The sequence below is a fragment of the Lactuca sativa genome, chromosome 3 (assembly GCF_002870075.4).
Source record: "Lactuca sativa cultivar Salinas chromosome 3, Lsat_Salinas_v11, whole genome shotgun sequence".
NCBI classification, from domain to species: Eukaryota; Viridiplantae; Streptophyta; class Magnoliopsida; order Asterales; family Asteraceae; genus Lactuca; species Lactuca sativa.
The window spans coordinates 238873139-238899991 of record NC_056625.2 but is presented as its reverse complement, the minus strand read 5'-3'; positions in this window follow the sequence as shown (position 1 = coordinate 238899991).

Genomic DNA, 26853 nt, shown 5'->3' with positions numbered 1-26853 from the left:
ATACAAAAGAATGGGTAGCACCGCTATCAAACATAACAACATCGGGCTTGGAATCTAGCAAATAAGTGTCTGCCACTGTCGTTGTAATCACCGGCTCCTCCACAGTCATCTGGTGAGCACGACCTCGTGTCACCATAGTGGTTCCCTTAGAGGATGATGCAATTGCAGGATTTGTACCCCTGTCTCCTTTACCAGTCTTCAACTTCGGGCATTCAGGCTTCTTGTGTCCCGTCTTGTTGCAGTGATAGCAGACGGGAACTGCAGAAGTAATATGAGGTACTGCACTCGCAGGGGGATCCCTACAATTCTTCCAATGATGCCCTGGCTTTTTGCAGTTGTAGCATATCAACATATTTTTCTCGCCCTGAAGACGTCCTATACTCATACCTTGACTTACTACCCTGCTTTTGCATTTTCTGGGCATCTCTGGATGTCTTGGAAGAGGTGTCATTGGCCTTCCTCTTGGACTGGGTCTGCAACTCGATTTCCCTCCTCCTCGCTACATTCATGATCGCAGATAAAGTCGAGAACTCCTACATGCTAACGAATTCCCGAATCTCGATACGTAGGATGGCCGTGTACCGGCTGACTAACCAGGCCTCGTTCCCAGCAAACGAGGGGCAAAAAGATAGCATCTCCAAGAACTTGGCGTTCAGGTCACTAACGGATTTGGTAGTCTGCTGTAAGGCCATGAACTCTTGCTGCATCCGCTGCTGCTCCACCTTAGGGACATATTGTGCCTCGAACCTCTCCACAGATTGGGCCCAAGACATGGCCCTCACTTCGTCTTCGTTCAATAGAGCGGTGATGGTGTTCCACTATGTCTTTCCCCTTTTTCACAGCTGATTCATGGCGATCACTGCTTTGTACTAGTCCGGACACCCAACACTTATGAAGGTGCCCTCAACATCTGACACCCAGGGCTTAGTAGCAACTGGGTCGGATTCACCATTCCAAAGAGGAGAGCTACACTTGTTGAACTTCTCAAAGTAGTATGCCGAATCCTGAACAGGCAGAGATAGTAACGCTTCCCCGGGAATTGCCGGGAGGCGCTCATCCAGAAGAGCACCGAATTGGTTGATTATGTCGTTGGTCACACCCGGGATTAGTTCGTTGAAACCGTTATTGAATTCCTCAGCGACAATATCCCTAACTTGCTCCATTTGGAGCTGATTAAGTCGAGCAGGCGGAGCCATTGGTATCCACAGAAGAAGGAAAATCTTAGAAACAATTCAGCCTAGATATTTCTAGGAAGACAAAACACTCAGCTTGCCGAAAATTTTTCAACCTTGCCCCGACTCGAAACCGGCACCGATGTTTCAAATAGTAGGGGCCCTTCTACTACCTTCCACACAAGTTCCAATTTCGCATTCGCGTCTAGTTTCAAAATTTCCAGTTCGCTCTAGCCGTTAATTTTACAACTCTCTCACATGTTAACACTAACTAAGTGTGTAATCTAATATTTAAAGGCTAGTAGAATCCAATTCATAGTCAACAATTTAACATAAACATTTAACATAAGAAATAAGGCTTACTTGGCTGGCTGACTGGTACACCGCGACATCTTTCACTACTAGTCTTCAGAAAGTTTGAAAAATATTTTAAAAAGAAAATAAACTCTTATAGAGCCTCAAATTTGAGTCTAGAACATCCACAAAAATGCCTAGTTCCCTCAAACTGTGGCTCTGATACCAACTTGTGACACCCAATTTTTTTGCAAAACTTTTAAACTTTTAAAACCCATCTTATTTTAAATTAAAACAACTGAAATAGTCATAACATAATCCATCAACTTAATAATCATATAAAATAAGTGCGGAAGTAATAATAATAATAAGGTCCCAACAAAATAACTAGTAGCGATGTCCCGATGCTCCATGTCAAGCCTTAGCCTCTTTAATCTTAACACCTGAAAAGTTATAAGGGAAAAACGTAAGCACGAAGCTTAGTGAATTCAAACACAGACATTGTACTAACATTCATATTTACTAGCCCTAATCCATTTTCCAATTATAATGATAAAGGAAAAGAACGAATCAATGTCTATATTACGAGAAGGACTTGTAGGTTTGAACCGCACCGGGAAGATCCCGTATCATTTGGCCCTAATCACCGCACCTCACGAAGAGTATTACGTTGGTGATCTTACCTACCCACCGCACCGGTAAATCCATATCCTTTGGTGGTGTCCCCATATCCATAATTAGTTACATACAGTGCACATGTACGAAACAATACTTATATAGCATGCTTTTATAATAAATTAAAATAATCACACACGAGCTAACTAGCAAACACAACCATCAATACAACGGCGTGAGAGAACTCACCTTGAGTGAGTATTAAGGATGGCTAACAATCAAATAATGCTACCAAGCTTGAGCAAACTTCAAAACCTCACCTAAGAAGGACTAAAGGTTAGAAAGGAGAAGTAATGAAGCTATGAGTTGAGAAAAGAGTAATCACAGCAAGGTCTCTGAAACAGACCTGCTGTTCAAAACGGATTTACTCCAAAATCTAAAACAGAAACATAGCTTTAACTAAATTTTATAGGAAACTATGATTGCTCTGGATTCCACAACTATAAAGAACTCATTCTAACTCCAAAAGATGAATTAAATATGAATTTTACAAAATGGTGTATCACTTCTGTCTCCAACAATACAGTCAAGTGATGTTGGCCAATTCTACCCAACTTGTGAGTAGAATTCGTCCAAAAGAAAATTAAGAGAAGTAAAGGACATATAAGTGAAAGTCTCAGAGTTGGAATTGAATGAAAAGCATCTCTCAAACTCCAGATATAAAATTCACATTGTGGACAATCACAGCACTAGCAAAATCTGGTGACTGCCCACTGACCTGGAGTGTGGATTCATTCTAACCAATTTATAGTTGGAAATAACATCCCATATTCTCCAGATCTTAAATTCATAATATAAGGAACATATAGAAACTTGGAATCACTCTGGATCCTTTTCCAAGCCTTAGAAATGATGAAAACAAAATGACATATCACAACAGACCCGGATCAGACCTAACAGCAAAGATGACATTCTTTCACATAGATAAAGCCCTTATCAGTGAGGTTGGCCTTCTTAAGAAAGTTATCCAACTCAATTTGTGAACTTTTGAAACTGGTTTGGGGTCCGTTTCAGTTCTAGAGCTCCAGATATGATTTTTACAAAATGACTACAGATCTGATAGAAAACAGAATCGTAGCCACCCGTGATTCCTTTTTGGCTTATCCATCCTTCTCCTTTTGAAACACATTTTAAGATGTGTTCATCATCCCAATTCAGTCCCCATGATAATGGTGGTACTAAAAAGGGTTAGGGATCATTAGGATTTCATTTAGCCACAAGGATGTAATAATAATCAACATGAAAATAAACATAAGCACATAAAATCATCATTCTCCCTTTTAGGGTTTCCATGATCTTTTGCCACATGTAATCCCCTAGATCCATCATCCACCATATATGGGGTGAAGATAGGATCTTGAGATGATGTATAACATACAATTACAATAAAATAAGAAGGAGAAGAGGTGAAGATGAAATCATAAAACTAGAACAAGGTTATGAATCAAGTCATAAGAAAGGATAAGGAGGTTCATACCAATACGAATCAAGGCTGGAAATGAACAAGAATTAAGCTCCAAACAGCCCCTTGGCTGCTCTTGATCCCAAAGAGAGAGAGAGAGAGGGACGATTTTTGAGAGAGAGGGAGGGTTTAGAGTGTTTTCCTTGTGTGTGTTCCAAATGATTCAATTTACACATTAAGTACTATTAACTAGATGGACTTTGCAAATAGGCCCATAGCCCATGGACTTCAATAAAAGGAGTTTACAAGATGATCAAAAGAGTCCAATAACATAAGAAATCAGACATTGGTTAAATAAATTAACCCAAGGTTACAAGGATAATTAAATTAAAATAACCAAACGTACCGAGAAAACCCGGGGCGTTACAATTTATGAGTACTTAGAAATAGATATTTTGAGTATTGGTTAAACTGGTGCTTATAGATTTGTAACACCCATAAAAATCATGCAAAATTTAAACTTTTTAAAACATTCAAGAACCAACAATTATTACAAAACTTGTTTTCAAATTAGTTTAGTGTCAGAGTATCCCAGAATTAAATCATGAAAACATAAGGAGGTGTATGATCACGCCTTTGCCTTCCCGCAATCATCAAAAGTACTTGAAAAAAAATCAACAATTATAAGCCCGAAGCTTGGTGAGTTCCCCCAAAATACCAATGTCATACAATCATAATCATATCATATAAAGAAACAACATACATAATGAGCCTTCAGCCTGACTGGACCGCCTCGTAAGGCCTTCAGCCTACCTGGACCGTTCTCCGAACCTTCAACACATATGGACCGCCTTGCAGGGCCTTAATCCTATCTGGACTGCTCGTCAGGTCTTCGACCTGACTAGTACGCCCTCCTGGGCCAATAGTCCATCCGGTCCGCCCTGGTATGTTGGCCTTTAGCACAAAGTAGGAGCGCCTCAACCCAATCCCAAATCAAACAATCATGTGCACAGAAATATCATACGCTAGCATATATAATAGTCATACCGATCCAACAGATCACAAATCATAGTAACATCCTATAACAAGGATACCAACCTAATCGGTCACTAATATAGCATTATCCTATATACCAGGAAACCGAACTACTAGGTCACTAAGCATATCATCATCCTAACTACCAGGATGCAAATCGATAAGCATATCATGCAATAAACCCGGATACAAATCCGAAAGGGCCGGCATTGGTGCCTTAGACCCTATTGATATAGTGAGAAGAGCTCACCTGACAAGTAGCTCGGAGTGATAATGTGAAACTCCTCCAAATACAGCTCCAACTCCAACACCTACATCCACTAATGATCCACTTCCATAAATTCCCAAATTATTAAAATACCCCCAAAAGTCAAGCTGGTCAACTCTTGGTCAAAGTCAATGTAAATGGTCAAGGTCAACAGTCCATGTTGACCCAAATCGTCAAGTGCAGCTCACTGACTCGTCGAGTCCTTCCAGAACTTGAGAAATCGTTAAAACCCTAGTTGACTCGCATAGTTACTAGCCAACTCGTCGAGTCCATGTGATGTCCAAAGTCAGGAAAAATTGTAACTAACTCATCGAGTCTTCTCACTAACTCATCGACTCCATGCAAAACTAACATAGGTAATCTTCATCTGATTCATCGAGTTAGACATGTAACTCGTCGAGTCTATTCAGTCCATTACTCAATCAAACGTTTTTGAGCTACCCCAAAGCTCCAAATTGCAGATCTAACCTCCTAGGGCTTGGTTTCCACGTAAAGTTGCAAACTTTACGTACATGCAAGGTCCTAAATGCCAAAACGAAGCTAAAGGAGGGGTTTTAGCCAAAGAGAAGGACCAATGCTTGATAATTTTAGTGACTTTATTTCTCTAAGGACTTAGAGGAGTCCAGATCTAGAGTTACAACTCCAGATCTTACCCAACACCCGGAATGCTCCAGAAATATACTAAATATGGTCTTAAACCCAAGAGAAGGGGATCTAATGCTGTAATGATCAAGGTAACAACTTGTTACCTTCAAATCGATGCCCAAATGTTGTAGATGTTGGATCTATAAGCTCCTTACCGTTCCAAGCTTCTCAACCTTCCAATTTCTTCAACAAAATACACCAAAAGCACTCTTTTAGTCTCACAAGCTCAAGGAAACAACAAATAACGGCTAGGGTTTCTTCTCTTGGTAATGAAGTGGTAAGGGAGGCCACAAGGGGTGGATTAAGTCCATTATATAGGGTGAAAACCCTAAAAATTAGGGTTTCATTTTCCAGCTCCTACTCGTCGAGTAGACCTCGTAAATCACGCGGCCTAATGCACTTCTACACGACGAGTTTGGGCAACCAACTCGTCGAGTAGGTATAATAATATGACTTTAAGCTTTTAAAATTTATACTTGGGATTCGGGATGTTACAAGATTACTTCATTGATTTAATCATGAGTAATTATAAGACAATAATATCCTCTATTCTTAGAACGGATATATGTAAGTCATGTTTCATTTGTTAGTTGTGCATTGGTTTACTCCAACGCATCTCGTAACTGGGTGCTATAAATGGAATTTCCATGTATGACTTAATGAGTGAAATTGTATGATTATATAGTTTAAGTTTATTCGTTCATTTTTCCTTAATAGTAAGAGTGATATTTTTTGGGCCCCTCGGTGTTTTGATGTTGACATTATAGTGTATGGCCCAGCCAGGACTCTGCTAATGCGTTTAATTGGTAGTCTAATGATCTCATCAAAAAACAAGAATATCGGGAAATATAATTTTGGACAAGAGATTGATTCTAATCCATGTCATGTTCATTCGATAGTTGGAAGAATCAAGGAATAATTAAAAACTTATCTTAGGACCAATAGAGTTTGGTAGTGTCTTTGAAAAAACTCTTTACTGGTTATTCAAAGTTGTATGAGAAATTGTGGTTAGCGACTTATCCAAGTGGGAGACTATTGGATTAAGGTGTCTAAGGTCCCTACTAAATTGGTATAATATTGATGAATAAGAGTAAATTCCATTTTGGGTTGCCCTCATAACCAAGAAATTGTCTAGATTATTTTAGGAGAGAGAGAAATGTTTTATTAATATATTATAAGGCTAATATATTAATTTGAAATAGTTATAATTAATTTAGAATTAATTAGAATTATTTTGTAATTAATGATGGGTTAATTAGAATTTGTTATAATTTTAAGGACTATAGATGTAATTGTTTAAAAGTTGAGCAGAGGACAGGTTCTAGAACCTTCCTTTGTTGGAAGGTTTGGAGGCTCCTCTTGGAGCCTTTTGGAAGCCTTCATGTAGATAATCAAGGAACAAGATAATTACCTTATGTGAAATAATGTAATTTTATGTTCAAATTATGGTTTCTAGGTGTTACCTAATCACACTACAAGAAAAAGACCCTTTTACGACGCGCAAACCACGACACTCCTTGATTTATGTTACGCAAAAGCGTGTGACATTAAAAAAGTGTCATCTCTTTAAAAAATATAAGGATTTATGTCACGCATTATTGCGCGCCCTTAAACGAGTGTCTAATAAAAACACGGAGGGGACCTATAATAAAATGTGTGTCGTCTAAGGATGTCGCTTTATAAATTTTAATGGAACGCGCATTTTCCAACCTTTAATAACTAAGCAGGAAGCAAAATCCCCAAAAGTTAGAAAACCCCGCCTTGTTGTCATCTTCCTTCGTTTCTACTTTTCTCTTTTCCATGGTTTGGGTTAATGAAGCTATGTGAATCCCATGAGTTATCGCTATGAATTATGGAATGCAAAGCTTGATTCTCGTTTGTATCTGATTTCCCATAGATAAATCAAAACAACAAACAGACGAAGAACCCTAATGTGCGTCTTCCTTCTTAGTAGGTAGCTGGAGGTCTTTTATTTTCTTCTAAAATCCCGATTCTCTCATTTCCTATCGACTTAGTACGTGTTAGGGTTTCTGGTGGTGATCGACGGGTACGAGACATAATAGAACAACTCAAGAGGCTATTACAAAGGTTTGAAGTCGTATGGAATCGTTTGGAGATGATGGAATTTAGCTTTCAGGTTCGTCAAATCTTAAGGCGGAACAAGATTGTTGATATTAAGGGTTTTTTTCTCCCAAAAATAGACCTTACAAAATCATTATGATTGAGGGCTCTATGTTGAAGAACTAGGGATTCTAAGCCCAGAAAGGTTTCTTCCTCTCCTTGAATTCACGTTTTCAAAACCTAAAAGGCAATTTAGGTTTCTATCTCCTATTTTAGAGTTATCTTATTAAATTGTCTTGTTCCTTCACCCAACTTGGCTATGGATTCTCGGTATGACATTACAACCCTACGACATGGTTACTCTCGAGCCTAAAAGGGTCGTTGAAACCCTCAAGAATCTCACCACAAGGTTTTGTGACTACAAAGTGGTTGATGTCGTGAACTTGTTACCCACTGCCAATGATGGAACCATCATGCATTTATATATGCAGGTGAGTAATCAATTCTTATTAAATACATCAGTCAACAGTTTTTTTTTTCTGATTTACGTTGTTTGTAAATCTTTTGAATCTTCTAAGCACAATTGATGTTTTATTTCTCTACGCTCCTACAACTCGGGCTATTGCTCGTTATTTTTGGTTGCTTTGTTACTAAATAAGACAGTAGCCTGGTAATCTTTGAATAATTAACCACTGCCTGTTTAGGGATACTTTTTGGTGAACACCAATTGTTTGATAAAATGCCCCAATGAGTGACTCTTGTGTTTTCATGCTATATTATATATTTTGAGCAAGGAACTACACATGTTTTTATTAAATCTGAAGTGTAATGTACAATACCAATAACATTGAGGTAGATTACATGTATTGTCCTTTTTTGTGTTACTGTGTTTTGAAGTAATTCTTGCACATGGAAGCTATGTCAAAATTAGCTATAAGAATCTCCTTTGAATAGTCGAAATCATCAGTTAGATGTCATCATTGAAAATGCGAAACTTGTTACTGTGTTTCAGTTGCTGAACCTGTTAGATGTGATCATTGGCAATGCGAAAAGCAAGCAAGACCTGCTCACATGTCCACATTAAATGTTGATGATGCTGGTGGCTCCGGCTTCAATGCAATGAGGACAGGTATACTGTATGCATATGCTAGGAATCCATATTTTTTTGTCTCTTTTACAGTCTTCCAAAGTCAATAAAACTAAGGAAAAGACGTGAGATGAAAAATATTCATGTCATTCTCTTGATGAAGTGTCTCGAATGATACAGAATACCTTATCCGCATATGAATCCAAGGTAGATTTTTTTTGTTAAATCTTCTTATTTTTATAAAATCTTTCTAACTAAAACATTAAATGAACTAAACATAAATTATTTAGGTTCACAACACGTTTCTTGATCTTGAGGAGTCGAATATTCTTCGCCCGTATATGAGTGATGCAATAATAGATATATCTAAAGTCTGTGAAGCTTTTGAAGCAAAAGAAGCAACACCATCTATTGCAGGTATGGAGAGGGGTATTTCTGTCTTTTTTTTTCATTTTTTGTGTTAACTTATAATGGATCCATACCATATGATGCAAATTATTAGGTTACTTGGAGCAAATTGGAAGCGAGATTGGTCAAAATATATTAAATAAAGAAAATTCATCTTTTCAAAATGGGTATCCTGTTGATGATCTTGAAGAAAGTTTATCTGATCCTCTTCCTGGAAGTATTACACATCTTTTCAAAATTGGCCAAAATATATTAAATAAAGAAAGTTTATCTGGAAGAAAGTTTATTTGATCTTTTCCCTGTATTTGTTCATATTCTAATCGAATAGTGCTCAACTCCCTTGATCTCACCGGACCCATTTCCCCTTCTAGTTCATCTCTGATACAATCAGTGATCAACCCCATTATATTTGGTTTAGCAGCTTCAGGTTGGATTTATTTTTGGGGTAAATATTTATTTGAAACTTTAGGTTTAATTTTCGCTTATTGTAGATTTGAGTTTTTTTGTTTACTTTTTGTAGACGAAGAAAGATGGCTGCCAGATAAAAGTTAATGGTATTCGACATTATATGATGGTGACAGGGATGAAGTTAGAAGCTAATTAAAACAAAAGAAGTTAATTTAAAATTAGAAAAATGAAAATAGTACACCGCATAAAAACTTCAATTTACAACCTTTTGGTAATTAAGTTTCAAAACACAATAGTTTGGTAAATATTTTTTTAAAGTAATATACCTTTGTATAAAACTCCCATTAATTACTTTGGTAAATATTTTATTCGTTGCTGGGAGTAATCTATTTTCTTGAGTTACATCATCGTTTTCTGCCTCGAGAGTATCTCCAAGATCATGGAGTGAATTTCCTTGACTATGATAGGTAATGGTGTATCTGTCTTCATGATTGATTTGCAATAACGATGGAACACTTGAGTTCTTGGAAAGGGGAGTAATGGAGTCTTGAACTTGATAGTGGTTTTATGCACAGGAACAAGAGACTTTCCTGTAAAGGTTGTGGTCAGATAAGATCCATAAAACTATCTCAGTTGTGTTATTTTCTTACTAATCTTAGCCATATCCACATTGAAAGTGGCAGCAAATATTTATTGGGGAGAAAACTATCACCATTAGGATAAAGAAACACACACACACACATACACACACCCACAAGAAATTATATGAAAGTGGCTACCAAACATGTTGTTTGCTTGATGGAAGTAAGCAGAGGAGTAGCAGCTGTGCTACATGAAATCAAAAAAGCCCTTATTTTTATACATTTTTACAAGCTTTTTCCGTAAAAATGTCCAAAATATAAGTTTTTTTTTTCTTTCTATAATTTATCTTAATATAGAATAGTTAAAAAGAAATTTTCAAAATGGTTTTCATGGGAAACTAACAAATCACAAAAGTTTTTTTTTCAGAGCTTTTTTTTCTTTTCGATAAAAGCTTCTAAGATAAAAGGGTTTTTCTAACATTTGATTTGCCCCACCAAGAATTTGAAATCATTCTGGGGTTAATGTTGTCATTTTTATTTGTCTAATAAATAGGGATGTTTTGATAAGGAAAAGCTCGTAGTAATATGACAGTAGAAGAGAGAATAAGTGCAAATGATAGAAGAAGAATGGATGAAAACTCTTTGTTCAAATGAGACAAATTAGAGGAGGCTACCAAACTTCCAGAAGCAACAGCCTAGAAGAACTGATAATTATAAATCTAAGACAAAATCAAGTTTGAAACCAAGTTTTACTAGATCTTCAACTTTAATGAAACCTACTGCAAGTCAATTAGCTAAACAAAATCAAGAACATTTAATGGATCATTCCAGGTATTAATTATACTGCTGAAATTGAAATTATTCTTCTGATTATGCTTCTTAATTACTGTTAAAAGCAGATAGGAATGGAAAAAGAATCAAACAGGATAATGTATTATTGTTTTATAAACCATAAATTTGAAAAAACTTTATATCATTGTGTGTTAGGGTTCAAAAATCGGGTAACAATTATATTAATGTAGAAGGTTAAGCAGCCAAAAGACAAAAGCTTGAGGGAGGCCTCTTGTGTAAGGTCATAAATACCCTTTTATCACTGTAATGAAACATTTCTGCACACTTATTATATTAAAGGATGAATACTTGATGCCTATAATTTACATCTCAGGTCACTGACACAAAGCAACAAGCTAATTTTATCCACAAGGCACCAAAAAAGGTAACATACAGATTATAAGTGGTCCATTTGATCTTGTGAATGATTTTTTAGACATTTTCTTTTTTTAGTTTTTAATTTTATTTTTGTTTTTATGGTTATATAGGAAGGTGGCATGGATAGTAAGTTGCATATTATTGTTCCTAGACCACCTAATCTTGCAACAGCTCAAAGGGCACAAAGGTCACAAAGGATAAGGTTATTATAAATCCACATATCACTATTATTTTATCGAATTTTGCATTTTTATATTTTTTTGTTTACTAACATGTAATTGAATATCTTTTGGTGTCACACAAAAGGGCAATACTGGAAATGAGAATGTGGCTTCAAGAGCTCATGGGTTTAGAGCCTTCCACTCAATAGAAAAGTTAGTATTTTATTTTGTGCATAACTAACTTAATAGTATCTTTAAGGTTAGAGTAAATTACAATTTTGGTCCCTGAGAATAGCTTATTTTCGCAATTTTCGTCCTCAACTGAGGTGCTTGTAACATTTTTTGGTCTATAGTCCAAATAAAATGTCTATTTTGGTCTCAAAAAGATAGTCATTTTACTTGGAATAGGGACCAGAAGCGTTATAAAACCTCAAATAAGGATCCAAATTGCAAGGAAAATTTTATGGGACCGAAACTGAAAAAATCAGCTATACTCAGGGACCAAAAATGTAATTTACTCTTAAAATAATGTTGTTGAAGTGTACTATGAATTTAAGCATCATACTAACAACATGCTATTGTATACATTGTTTTCATTGATATTTCACAAATAAAAAAGATTTTAAAAAAGTTTGTATACTTTAAGGTTATATTTTTATATATTTAATTTATCACATGCAGATTTTTGAGACACCTGTATTATTAGAAAAGAAAAGAAGCACTCCTCAGTTACCAGAATTTCAAGTATGCTCATAATTAATCTTCCAATATTTAATTTATATTTATTAATTTTTGTGGCAATATTATATGTTATATTTTTTTACCAAGAATTTCACTTGAAGACAACAGAGAGAGTTGCACAAAACACTGTTGCAGTTCCATCAACTTCATCATATTGCAACAACTTAAAGGTTAAAAGCACATTATATCTTAAATTTTTATATTTGGATTAAAAAAAAGAATAATTAAAAATATAAAAATAATGTAATTAAAAAAGTTGTGTATTAATATCATACAGGTACCACAAAAGCCTAGATTTTCCTTTGCGACAGAAAGTAAACAAGAAGATTGTAACAGGTCAATGGATGCTGTGGTGAAAGATACAAATTATGATGCAAAGTATATGAAATATACAAATTATGAGGTTATTCCCATGTGACTTTTATGATGTAAAGTATATGAAAGATGCAAAGTCATGACATTCTTGCGGTTCTTCCAATGCCATAGGTGAATATATATATATATATATATATATATATATATATATATATATATATATATATATATATATATATATATATATATATATATATATATATATATATATATATATATATATATATATATTGGTATCAATCTGAGTGTGAATGGTCTGAATTGAAGTTTTTGTTTTTTGTTATATCTTAGATTGTGATTTGGTTGGTTATCTTGAAGATGCATGGGTCAAGATCTTAGAATACAAAAAAAACATGTTGAATTTGTTGTTGTGCTCCAGTATATCCCTGGTGACCACAAGCCACCACCGGAGGACCACCGTTGAACACCCCCAAAATCTGGTGGCCACTGCCCACAGAACAGGTAAGGATGCTTTGATTTGGTTTTTTTACTGATGTGTTGCTTTTCGGTGACCACCAGCCACCACCGGAAGACCACCGTTGAAGCCAACCCGGAGTAATCCCGCTACCACTACAAATCTGCAATCCACTTCAGGTGCAATCAACTACTCCCTCTTAAACATTTTGAAACTTAGACATGACTACATATGTGTTGGATAAGGTGTCTAAGACCATAACTTATTTGGTATATACTTGACCCGACCCGGCATGGTCCATTTAGGTTTCACTTCACCCGAACTATTTATGGATAATTTTATGAGAGTTATACACATATGTTTATTAATATATTATAAGTTATAATATATTAATATGAAGTTATGTTATATAATTAGTCTTAGTCTTAAATTAATTATGAATTAATTTAAAGATTAAAAGGAAGACTAATTAGATTATGGGCTATTGGTTTTATATGGTGTGGGCTAACACTCATTTGTTAATGGGCTAGGCTTGGATGGAAGTCCATGGATGATCCATGGAGCTTTTAACCCATGGATCCTTGGAAAAGGAAAGGTCATGGGTTATTAGGGTTTCACCCTAACCATGTACACTATATAAGCATGCTTATGTTGCATGAAATAGCCACTAGTGTGTGTGCTTGTGTGTGGCCGAAAATTACAAGTGTGTGTACTCTCTCAAAGTTTTCCAAGAGTTTGTGGTGATTTGTGATTCCATTTGAGGCATTCACACTATTGGTGCTTGGCCCTCAAACTCCTTAGGAATCAAACTCATCATCAAAAGGTATGTAATCTCATTTAATTCTTTTATGTTTAAAAGTACCCCATGCCATGTTAGATAGGTTATGAACCTTGGAAAAATTATTATTTTGCATGCATTAGACAAACATAGATCCAAGGTTTATTAGGGTTGCATGCACACTTAGGAAGTGTTAGATTGCTCAAAACCCAACAATATGATCAAAATAGCTATCTAATTTTATTAATAATAAGTATTTAGGAGGTTGTATTCATTTGAATACACTTTGTCAACTTTTGACTTGTTTTTCCTGTTGATCCTGTTTTTTTAACTAATTTTGTTTTATGATGATGGAGATATTAAAGTGCTATGTTTAGATAAGGAAAGGTGGAAACCTGTAAAGAGTGGGCACAAACTTGCAGAGGTATGATTCCTTGTGTTTATGCTTAGGTTTTGTTTCGTTGGATGGAATGGAATGAACCATTCCATTCCATTCCTTCCTAATTCCATTCTACCATACAATATAATGATATATTACATTTTCATTAATTTTTCTCTTTATAAAATTTATTTATCGAAGTTTGTTGTGAGTATTGCCTTCTCTTTCATTCCTGCTTCGTTAGTTGTTGCTATTATGAAGGTAGGCTACTCTCCGGTTGTATTTTTCACATAACTAACAAGGAGTTGTTGTATCTATTCAGACTAGGCTTAGAGCAATGGTTGCAAGAGATGAGTTCAGAAGAAGAAGAGACAAGGCTACAACTATAGTTCAAGTACTATGGATGAATTATGTTTGTAAATTATTTAAGAAAATGATTAGAAACAAGGGTGAATTTGTACAAATTAGTTAGCTACTTGCAGGTTGATCTTGAATAAGCAAAGGGGCAATGGATTGTATTTTTTGTATCTAATTCGTTTGTAAATTTTTGTTACAACTTCTATTGATTTGTTTTATCTTTCCATGGAACGATTATTTGTATGACATTAAATTTATGCAATGGATTCTATTTTTTGTATATGATATTTTATTTTCTATTATGAAACATTAAATACAATTTTAATTTGAAAATAAGTAAATCTATAAATGATATTTTTTTTAAACATTTAAAATTATGATACGCAAAAATGTGTGTCGTCTTTATTTATGACATGGCCTTTCTTAACAGAGGCTTTCTTGATACGCATTGCGTGTCATTAACACGTACGTCGTTAGGTTACGACATGCGAATACGTGTCGTCTTCCTTTATGACAGGACATTTCTTGATACGCATTGCGTGTCGTAAACGCGCGTCGTAATTACGCATCGTAAATGAGCGTCATAAATGCACGTCATTAATAGATGATGCGCAAAAGCGCGTCATCTCTCTTTATGACATGGCCTTCCTTGACGCGCATTTGCACGTCGTCTGAGCCTTTTACGACGCGCAATGAGCGTCGTAAAAGGCTGTTTTTCTAGTAGTGTCAACTATAAATAGAGCCTTATGGCTTGGGATTTTTGGCAATGCTATTATACATACCAAATCTGAATATTTGCCTCATTTCTCCCTTTCTCCTAATTAGGGTTCTTGTGTTTTGGGTGTGAACCATTAGAGGCTTGCACACAACCTGAAGCTATTTTTCAAGAGACTATTTATTGGATTGATCTAGTTAGATCAAAGGGTTTGTTTATAATAACAAATCAGATGTATGCTATTCCTTTTGTGAATTTTGATTTCAATTAGGATTATAAAGTTTTGTTAATTAATAGTATGTTGCTTCAATAGAGTTATGACATAGATCAAATTAGATTGTATGTACCCTTAAGAGTTTATGGTATTTTCCTCTTTATTTCATGTAAAAACCTTCAATAGGTTGTTCACCAGAATTGATGTTTCGTCCATATCAAATATGTTCACATTGACATCAGGAATACTTGTCTCCTCGAAAATTGATTTGACAAGAGGTAACCTTTTTGGGTGAAACATGAAACGAACCATGTAATGAATATTTTGTGGCTTTTCTATCATAGTTAGGCTTAACTGTAACATTCCTCATTGGTGTTTCAATTGGAGAAGGCTTAAACTTATCCAGTCTCTGTAAAACTTCTTACGCCTTTCGCTTCTTTGTATTCGGAGAATCATGAGTAGAAACACCTTTGATCATAACACCTATCTTCGTCACCTTGAGTTGTATCTTCTTAGGTTTCATAGAGACAACCTATTGAATAGGATTTCACCCTCTTGAGTAGGAACCTCCTCAATAACCTTCTCAGGAATCTGCTTAGGTTTCTTTTCAGAACCATCACTTGTAGGAGATGAATCCATCAACGCTTTGTATGTAATCAAAAGCTCATTGGTAGGAGACACCAAATTAAGCATCGAATCCGAAATTCAACCAACAACCACAAATACAACTGGATCATCAAGAGCAGATTTAGGAATCGTCTTCTAAGCAAATATGGCAACATCATCATTAGTAGGTAGAGTAATACCTTCCTAACTATAAACCTCATGTAAAACCAATCTCCAAAATCGAGCACTAGACGCTTTTGTAGTCATCTTCAATGAGAAGCTGAGTTACTAAACTCAACCTAGAGCAATGAGGCAAAATCCACATTAATGCCATAGTAACAACTAATGATAATCAAATAGAATTTGAGTTTCACCTTATCCAATCCAAAAATCATGCCTGTTAAATAATGAAGAGTAATTCCAAAGAAGAAACTTCATACCCCAGGAAGACTCAAATTCTTGAAATGGTTAATAACCGAAAGAGTTAGTTGATGCTCCATTTCATTAAACATATGGATAACTTACTCAGTTGTAACTTTGTCAAACTCACCTTCAAATGGTAATTTCAGGATTTGGGCAACCTTTTTCTTGGTCAATTGTTTGCTCTTGTTCGATGTCAACTAAAATGTGGTGATTGTAGTTGTTCTTTTTTATAAAACAGTTGAAGCAGCCAAAGATAACCATGTCATTTGAATAGTTAAAGAAGTTCTTAATGTGTGAGTGAGAAATGAATCATTCAACACCTGAATAAGCATAATCAATTCATATAGATAATCTTTGACTACTGGGTTGAACCAAATATTAATGCTCTGAATTTTCATCGATTGTTGAGAGACAATATCATCGTTGGTGTTGAATTGACTAACAACAGCCACAATGAACAACCGAGAGAGAATTTGCGACTTGGTTACAAAGAGAATTTAGTGTTTTTGCATGAAATCCAGGAACGTGGTAAAGGAAACTGAATGATCACATCTTCTTTAAATAACTGATGTCAAACTGAAATTCAAACGCTGACCAATCAGACAATGGCACATGTAAAGTGAGTTATTGAACTGTCAATGCTCGTAACCGCCACATGTAAAAAGTGATGATCACTTTTCGTGAGCCACAAGAATTCAGATAGAACATCCCATCCAGCAGACAATTTTTCTTTCCCATTAAAAGTGAATCATCACACACTTCGTTGCAAACCAAGAACCATTCGTCGTTATGGAGGTAGAGCTCATTAACTTATGGGAATTGTAAGTAAAATCATTTTCCAGACTTTGCGAAATCTAATTCTGAGTTGGTAATAACCATAACCTCAAGGATTTCAGTTCTTATGTGTGCCAAAAGAAAAGATAGAATCAAATTAAGAAATTTTTTGACATAGTGATATCAATGAAACTTTGATATAAAAGTAGATATATCTTGGGGAAAGATACTCTTCATTCATCATCAAGATAGATGTCCAATTGCTTGTGTGGTTTCCCGTGAATTACAATAATATACTCATTAAGGAGTAATGAAGGCCCTCTTTTAATAAGCTTCATAGGTTGCTTCATTTTCATACAAATTCACAACTTGACATAAGTGCAAATCAAGGTACGAAAATACTTGTATGACCAGTGTAGCCAAGAACAAGTTAGCTTTGGAAAAATTTTAAGTAACGAAGAAGTAAGATAAATGTTCATACAGAAATATCGTTTCATAAAAATAAAGATCTGGATCTGTTGGGAAGAAATGACATAGGATTACTACATTTCATCAAGATCACTCAAAAGAAACAAAAATTAGATTCTGAACATCGAAAATGGTACATTGAAACATAAGGTTTCGTTAAAATCTTGAACATGAAAATTTCACCGTGAATTCGTAGAGTTATAGTTATTTGGATCTCACCTTCATCATGGAAAAATGATTTAGGATCATAAACACAGAATTGTGAAATACCAATATCCTGGTTGTTTTTACAATATATGTCATGGGCATGTGTCATCGTGTGTGCGGGTGTCAGAGATTTTGGGTAAAAAAAAAGATTGTATGCGATGAATCCTTCTACCTCTGTAAATGATAGGACCTTGCAATTATCTCTTTAGACAATGATTCATTCAGGCTTTTGGAAAAATGTTGTAGTATGTTTCTAAGGACACTTAACTAGTACAAGAGTTTTGAATCGTATCAGTTCCCATTTGAGCTTCACTCTTTGCACGCATGAGAACAACACATTGTCACACCAGCTTCCCAATCTCAGAAAAAAAAATTGATTTTGAAAAAAAAAATAAAATTTAAACATAACAAAAATATTTTTAGATTTTTGAATTTTATAAAAAAAAGACAAAAATTAAAAAAAAAATCTTTTCAGATTTTTGAATTTTATAAAGAAAAGACAAAAATAAAAAAAAAATCATTTTGAATTTTTTATTTTTATAAAGAAAAGGCAAAATAAAAGGATATCAATAGCATTGGTTATTTGTTCATTTAACAAATATTTCGCATGCGAACCAGCACTTCCCACTATGTATGACATCCCAAAAGGAATAGGCTTCCCATAAACGAGCGCTTCCTAGAAATATGGGTTTTGCAAGAAGGATGCACTTTCCGTAATCATGCGTTTCCCAGAGAGAGAACCTTCCCATTCGCTAGATGGAACATGTGATAAACGAGTCAAAGACAATGTCAAAAGTGAAGCGGGTCGAAGTGCTAAATGTGAGCAATAACCTCTTAACAAAATTTTGTCAGTTAAGGAAAGTTAGTCCAAAATTTTCGCATGTAAATTTTAACAAGAATTAGTTAGAATTAGGAACATAACAAGCTTTCATCATTCCCAAGCCATTTAAAATTCTCAAAAATGATTTTTCATCCAATAGTTTTGAAAGACTATCAGCCAATTGATATGTTGGTTTAACGAAATGAACTTTGATATTCCAATCTTCAACATGGTCTTTGATGAAGTAGTATCGAAGTGCAATATGCTTAGTTTTGGAATGTTGAACTGGATCATGACATGTACGAATTGTGCTTTGAGAATCATAATATAATGGAATTTTCTTCATGTTAATCGCATAGTCACGTAGTTGACTTTGAATCTAGATCACTTGGGAAGTAGAGGCCGCAAGAGCAATCTTTTCAACCTCATCAATAGATATTGATACACAAGTCTGCTTTTTTTCCTGCTAAATCACAAGCTTCCCATCTAAGAATTGACATCCACATGTAGTTTTTCGATCTAATTTACAACCTCCTAGATCAACATCTAATAAATCTTGAATAAAGAATCTTCTATTCGATAGATACCACAATCCAAGAGTTGAAGTACCATGAAGATAACGAAAAGTACTCTTCATATTTGTAAGATGGGGTTCACTGGGTTTCACTTGGTACCTTGCATAATTACTTACATAAAACATAATATCAGGTCGACTTGAATTTAAGTACAATAATGAACCGATCATGCTTCTATATGTCTTGAGATCAACAATTGGCTTATCAAATGAAGGACCTCAGCGAGTGTCGACTGACATGAGAACCTTAGATTTTGAGCAATTCGTCATTCCAAAAAGTTCAAGCAGGTTTCGCCAGTAGCTTTCTTGATTTATGAAAATTCCTTCCATGCTCTAAAGAATGTTCAAACCCAAGAAATGATTGATTTTCCTCATCATGCTCATTTCAAATTGACCCTTCATAAGATCCTTAAAATCCTTAGACAAAGAAGGGTGAGTATAACCAAATATAATGTCATCAACATAAATTTGAACAAACATTAGGTGATCCCCTACTTTCTTACAAAATAAAGTCGGATCAACTGATCCTTGCTAAATTTAGCGATTTTCATAAAATTGGTTAGCATAGCATACCAAGAAAGAGGTGCTTGTTTTAACCCATAAACCACCTTGTTAAGGATATAACAATGATCAAGATATTTATCATTTAGTAATCCAGGTGGCTATTCGACATAGAATGTTTCTTTAAGAACGTTGTTTAGAAAGGCGCACTTAACATCCATCTGGTAGACGTCGAAATTCTTTTGAGCTGCATAAGCAATAAAAATTCGTACAACCTCGAGTCTTACGATAGGGGCAAAAGTTTCTTCATAATCAATTCCCTCTTGTTGAGAATAACCATTTATAACTAATCTAGCTTTGTAGTGAATCACATTTCCTTCTTTGTCCATCTTATTTTTAAAAACCCACTTAAGACTAACAATCGAAACATCATTAGGTTTCGGAATTCACCACCAAACTTTGTTGCTTTTTAATTCAGCCAACTAAGATTGCATCGCAACAACCAAATTGGGATGTTATAATGTATTATTGATTGTTTTCAGTTTGATTTTTGGAATTAAAGACATTAAACATACAATATTCTTGATAAACATTTAGAACCTCATCCCTGGCTCAAACATGTGTCTGTGTTAAAACACATGTACTAGGATCACCAAAAATTTGTTCTTTAGGATGATTCATCTTCAATTTCTCGATAAGAGGTAATGTAAGATCAAACTCCAAATGTGCATCCTCAAAGGTCTCTTCTTCTTTTGACAATTCATCTAAAATAGAAATATTTGATGTGTTTTGAGCATAACATACAATCCTATGTTTCCATGCAACCCTAAAGAAGATCTATGTTTTCTCTAATTAAACATAAAATATGAAAAACCAAGTGTAAACCCTAGATCTCTAAGGAATAATCAAAAATCATATAAGAAGGGTTATGATACAAACCTTTAAGATTGTTATTGTAAACAATCTTGAATCCTTTCTTGAAAGACCTTTGGTAGCAAGCGCCACAAGTGTTGCACCTCTAATGGTTCACAAACAAACCTAGCAACCAAGGAAAACTATATATATATATATATATATATATATATATATATATATATATATATATATATATATATATATATATATATATATATATATATATATATATATATATATATATATAGAGAGAGAGAGAGAGAGAGAGAGAGAGAGGAGAAGCCAAAATTTCGTCCAAGGCACTTAGAAAGATGTCATGGCTGAAATTATATCCTAAGGAGGGTTTATATAAGCGTTAGGAAGGTATTGGATTAGGCAGGTATCTCCAAGATAACCCTAATCATTCTTCTCTCTCTAAAAGCTATAATATTCAATTGCTAGGTTTACCCAAAAGGATTGTGCTACTATCAATGCAAGTATATATACCAATCATAGTTATGGGCTTAGACACCTAATCCAACAGTCTCCCACTTCGATAAGTCTAATAACTATAACTGCCAGTATAACTACCAAATTTTAGCTACCAAAAGCCGTTGTCGAACTCCGACCCAGTCAGTGACATGTCCTTAAGTAAGTTATCAAATATTACTCCGTTCTACAAGATATCGTATAGACATGAGACATGGATTATAATCAATCTCTCTGTCCAAGTTTTGTTTCCTGATTTTTGTTTTATGCTGACTGATTCAGACTACCAATTGAACACATCAATTCAGTCCAGGCTCGGACATGTGCTTAAGATGTCATGATCAGATCATCGAGGGGACCACAAATATCTCTTTTCTCGTTAGGAAAAAAGGAATTGATAAAATTCGACTTATATGCTTGCACTATTCACTCATCAAATCACACACAACAATATGTTTTATAACATCAAGTTACTGATGCTTTTAAGTATTATCAATGCACAACTGACTTTCAAACAACAACTAATATATCTTTGTTTTAAGAATATAAGATATTATCATCTCAAAATTACTCATGATAAACTCCATGAAATAATTCTTTGAGCGTGCCTTTATCCAATACTCAAAATTCCCAATTTTCAAGTACTCATGAACATTGCAGCAAACAATTGTTATGATTAATCCCCATAGACAATATACAGTTCAATTCATGACATTCGTAATTCGCTACTTACATCCAAAAGTACGATCGACTATGGATGTTTTGAATAATCAAATTATTCAGGAAGTTAAACATGCGAAGTGAAATACAATGATAACCTAATCAACTATGGTCTCAAACCTATTGAATATAAATAAAACTCTTATTATTTTATCACCTTATTAATCAGACTTTATTCATTATATAATGTTTCGAGTAATCAACTAAACACTTGAGTTAAACATCAGTCATGACATGTTATAAACATGCATACAATGTTTCTCCATGGTCCTTCCTTTGTGAACAGATCGATTGAACAGTTTTCCAATGATACTCATTTCACAATATCAGATTCTTGTTACTACTAAATGTGTTAGAGTTCAACTTTACATGCAATGGTTTTCTGTGATATCGAGGCTTCAAAGTCATAGAGATTGAGCCAACGATATTACAGAACGTTTCATTGGAGCTTTGTTACTAAAACAATTCCATGGAAACAAAGTCTCAAATTCAAGGTACACTCATTGAACATCCTTCTTGCATTTACGTTTCTAACTCCCATGTAGATTTCAACAACCAACTCCCATTATGGAAACTTTTCGATATTCCCATATGACTATCAATTCCGAACAAGAGTCTCCTCCATTAGAATTATGTCAATATGGTTGGTCCAAAAACTATACTTTCAACTGTCTACAAGCAACCAATCTTTAGTAAAACTCATAGTGTTCTTGACAGTTGTTTAACATCTTTAGTCACACCATGTTCTAGTCCTCTTTCCTTCTCAATGCCTTAGGCATTTGGAAAAATTAGAACAAGTGAATATTATAGCATATATGATCAATCCTATATCCGAAGCATATGGGACTTGATTCATAATGTATTATATAGAGACCTAGTATATGTTCAGTCTCTAGCTATAATATTTCCATATATCGACTTTTGCTATGTTAAAGCATTTCAACACGATATTCATACATGTCCAAGACTAAGTTCTATTAAAATCCTTTAATATAAACTTTTAGATTTTAAATGAAGTATGAATGTCGTCTCCCTTAAATATTTCTATAGCGAAACAATTTTTTCAAAATTTTCAACTGGAAAAATTGAAATCTTTGTTTCCTACAATTAGTATTGCCAACTTGCAACACTTAGCATAACAACCATGCTCCCACTAGTATAACAATTATGATCCCACTAGCTATAACATGTATCCAGAAATCAACTGGACTTCCAGAAATCAATACTATTGACTGTCTTACTAAAGTTCAAATTTCTGATACATGGTGCGTCCATAAGTCTACATCTAGACTTCTCAAGCTCATACACCTTCATTAGATAGCATGTGTGTGTGTGTGTTTAAACCTTTTCAGAACTTATAGCTATAAGTACTGAATGTTCAAAATATTTCTTGCCATTTCTCACAATTCAAACTATGAAAAGGGATGTTATAATAATATGCGAACTAGGGAACGCAATTATCAAAACTGCTAACAATAATGATATTAACTAGATTTAAAATCTACTAGCGAAAGTGTTTCCTCATAATCTTTTTTATGAATTAGAGAAAAACCTTTTTCCACTTAGATTTTATGGTGTATGTGTTCCTATCCATGCAAATTTTTCATTTCCAACCTACAATTATAAGGTAAGGTTGATGACAAAACCAAAATCAAATTTAGGTCTCATGGACTGAACTTTGCTTATTCTTAATTTCTTGCCTTCTGGTAGCATAAGGGCCTACCAACGCCTCCAAGTTGTCAATCAGCTCACTTCCATTGACCAATGTAATATCACTAGCCAGCATGCTCTGCCTTTTGCAGTCACATAAGAATCATAGAACTCATAAGCATTGTCAACTCAATAGGAAGGTGCACGATAGGTTATCAACCTTATGTCAACTTAACACAATAGGTTATCAACCTCAGGTCGTATGCTAGTGATAACTAAAAGGCTTATTCTTGATTGGCTCCTGAAACTCTTTAAAATCAAAAAAGACTCCCACTGACTTCTTGACATATAAGTTTTTTTGTTAAGGAACATTCCTCGACAAGCAAAAACCAATATTCAAAAGTTAGTGTGGATTTCGACAAGAAAAACACTTCACTGAATTGGTCTTAGTTTATCCTTTGTTTTAACCAAAACATCACAACTACAAATTCCAAATGTGCTAGCGTAAAAAAACATTTCTACTCTACATTTCATGAGGTGTTATAAACCTACTTATTTTATAATAAAATTCAAGATAAGATTTGTAGTGAGAGTATGACTCTAAAACTTGATTGGAAACGAAGTATGACTCATCTCTTGATTAAACCATTTCAACAATATTTGATTCCTCTTCTTAGTAGAAACAATTTCACTAAGATGTTCTTCGAGGATCAATAGTGACATGGTTCCATAATCATTAAGATGATCATAAAACATGATAACAAAGTACTCTCCTTCCTTTCAGATTGGAGTAACCTTTATCTTTCTGCCTAATAGATTCTTCATATTCGTTCTGCCATTCTTTGAAACTTTTCAAAGAATTAAAATTACACTTAATCGTATAAGCATAACCATATTTACTAAACCATCAGTAAATCAAGATAAATAGATTTATCGTCCTTTTTGGTGGATCTGAGCAGTGTATAAACAAATTAGTCTTAATCTTCCAAAGATCAAGATTGTCATACATCACACAATTTGTATTGTATGACACCAAGTTTCTATCAAACTGAAACTTGGGTGATGAGAATTCATTTTCACTTGGTTAATCAAGACATTTTCACAAACGATATAATTAAGAATCAATTCACATTTTAAATTGCTAATAACAGAAATGTAACCACCAATTTTCATAAATGCAATTGTAAGGAAACATAAAGTAAAACAGATAAAAACAAAAATTCAGTTAATTGATAATGAGCGGAAAAAATTTGTCACTACAATACAAATATGTAACAACGTAAATTTTCAAAACAATTTTTCATTTTTCAAAAATATAAAACTCATTCTACATTTTCAAATATCATGTTCCACAATTGTCATCAAACAAAACATATCCCAAGATCATAAATAAAATCCTTTGTCTGTGTGTACGAATCATGTCGGCACCTGCCCGCGATCGTCACTAGTACCTGAAACACATAACACATAATACTGTAAGCATAAATGCATAGTGAGTTTCCCCAAAATACCACATACAACACATATAAACCACTCGAGGCTGTCACTCTGTACGACCCTCTGGTCAATGTGTCTCAATGAGACCCTCCAGACCCATAACTCTGTGGACCCTCTGGTCCTAACTTTGTGGACCTTTCGGTCCTAACTCTGTAATCTCTGAATCACACATACCACAGAATCACATACCACATCATACAAATAACATACAACATACTCTGTCACATGACTCTAATTACCACTCTAGGTAAAGTATAGTGAGAATACTCACCTCGGGTAACTCGGTAAATCTCGAACTCGGTAATACTGGTCTAGCCTCCGCCTAATCACATGGAATAATTACTCTAATCAATAAAACTCTCAAAGGCTAGACTAATCCTTCTCTAAGTTCTCTCAGAAGGGTAAAAGACCATTTTACCCCTTCTATGGCTCAAAGATCCAATCATTGACTAAACCCTAAAAGTCAACAAAAGTCAACCCTCCGGGTTATGTTGCACGTACCAAATCTGTATGTTGGGCGTACCCGGCGACTTCACAGAAACGGGGAACGCGACCCCTTATGCTGCGCATACTGGGATTACGCCCAACGTAAATCCCAGTTTCATACTCCTTTGATTGTGGGTCTTAAACGGCTAAGACATATAATGAAACTTCAGATCTGACTTCTCTAAGGTCCCTTAATCCATAAAGTCGAAACCTTTAAGCCTTTGCATGGCTGTAAAGGTCGCTTATCACTCTAACACCTTTCCTCTTTCCACATAAAGCCTAGATCTCATGCATGGCTTAATATTCACGTCCAAGATTGGATTTTTATGAACCCACAACTCATAATACTCTTAAAATACAGTAGATCTAAGCTTATGGAGACCTTTTGCTCATAAAGTCTCCACCTTGGGACCAAAAACCCTAAAAATTGGTTCATGAAGCACAAAACAACAATCACAAGGAAAGCTCTGAGCTTTTTACCTCCAAGTGAAGCTCCTCCCTCTGTAGAACTCCAATCCAAGCTTGCTCTTCCACTTCTAGCCTCCACAAGAACCTTCTCTTCTTCTTCACTAACACACAAAGACACTTTTTAGCTAAAGAACACTCACACACTAGCATGGGACGAAAATATTGCTCTCCTAGGGTTTTTCTCTGAGGAATGGCAGTCGGGAACAAGACCAACACATTCCTTTTATAGTCCACAAGCCACAATTAGGGTTTGCCACTAGACCTGAACCAGGGGTACCTCCTTGTTCCTCAGAACCTTGATCCTCTGATCCACAATTGCGACTGGCTTCTCCACATAATTTAGGCTTGCATCCACCTTAACATCCTCCAGCGGTACGACTGACGTCTCGTCGGCAATACACTTCCTCAGATGACACATGTGGAAGGTATCATGTATCTGGCTCAACTCCGCAGGTAGCTCCAAACGGTATGCTACCCTACCTACCCTCGCAATCACCTTGAATGGACCAATGTACCGGGGCCCCAGCTTGCCCCTCTTCCTGAATCAGATCACTCCTTTCCAAGGAGATACCTTCAGGAGCACTAAATCTCCAACCTGAAACTCGAGCTCGGATCGTCGCCTATCCACGTAACTCTTCTGGAGACTCTGAGCCATCATCAACCTCTGTCTGACCTGTTGTATATGCTTTGTCGTTTGAAGCACTATCTCAGTACTACGCATCACTCATTGCCCTACCTCTCCCCAGCAGATGGGAGTCTAACACCTCCTCCCACACAACAAATCGAAGGGAGGCATACATATGCTGGAATGGTGGTTGTTGTTATAGGAAAACTCAGCCAACGGCAAGTACATGCACCAACTTCCTCCGAAGTCCAACACACATGCTAGGAGCATG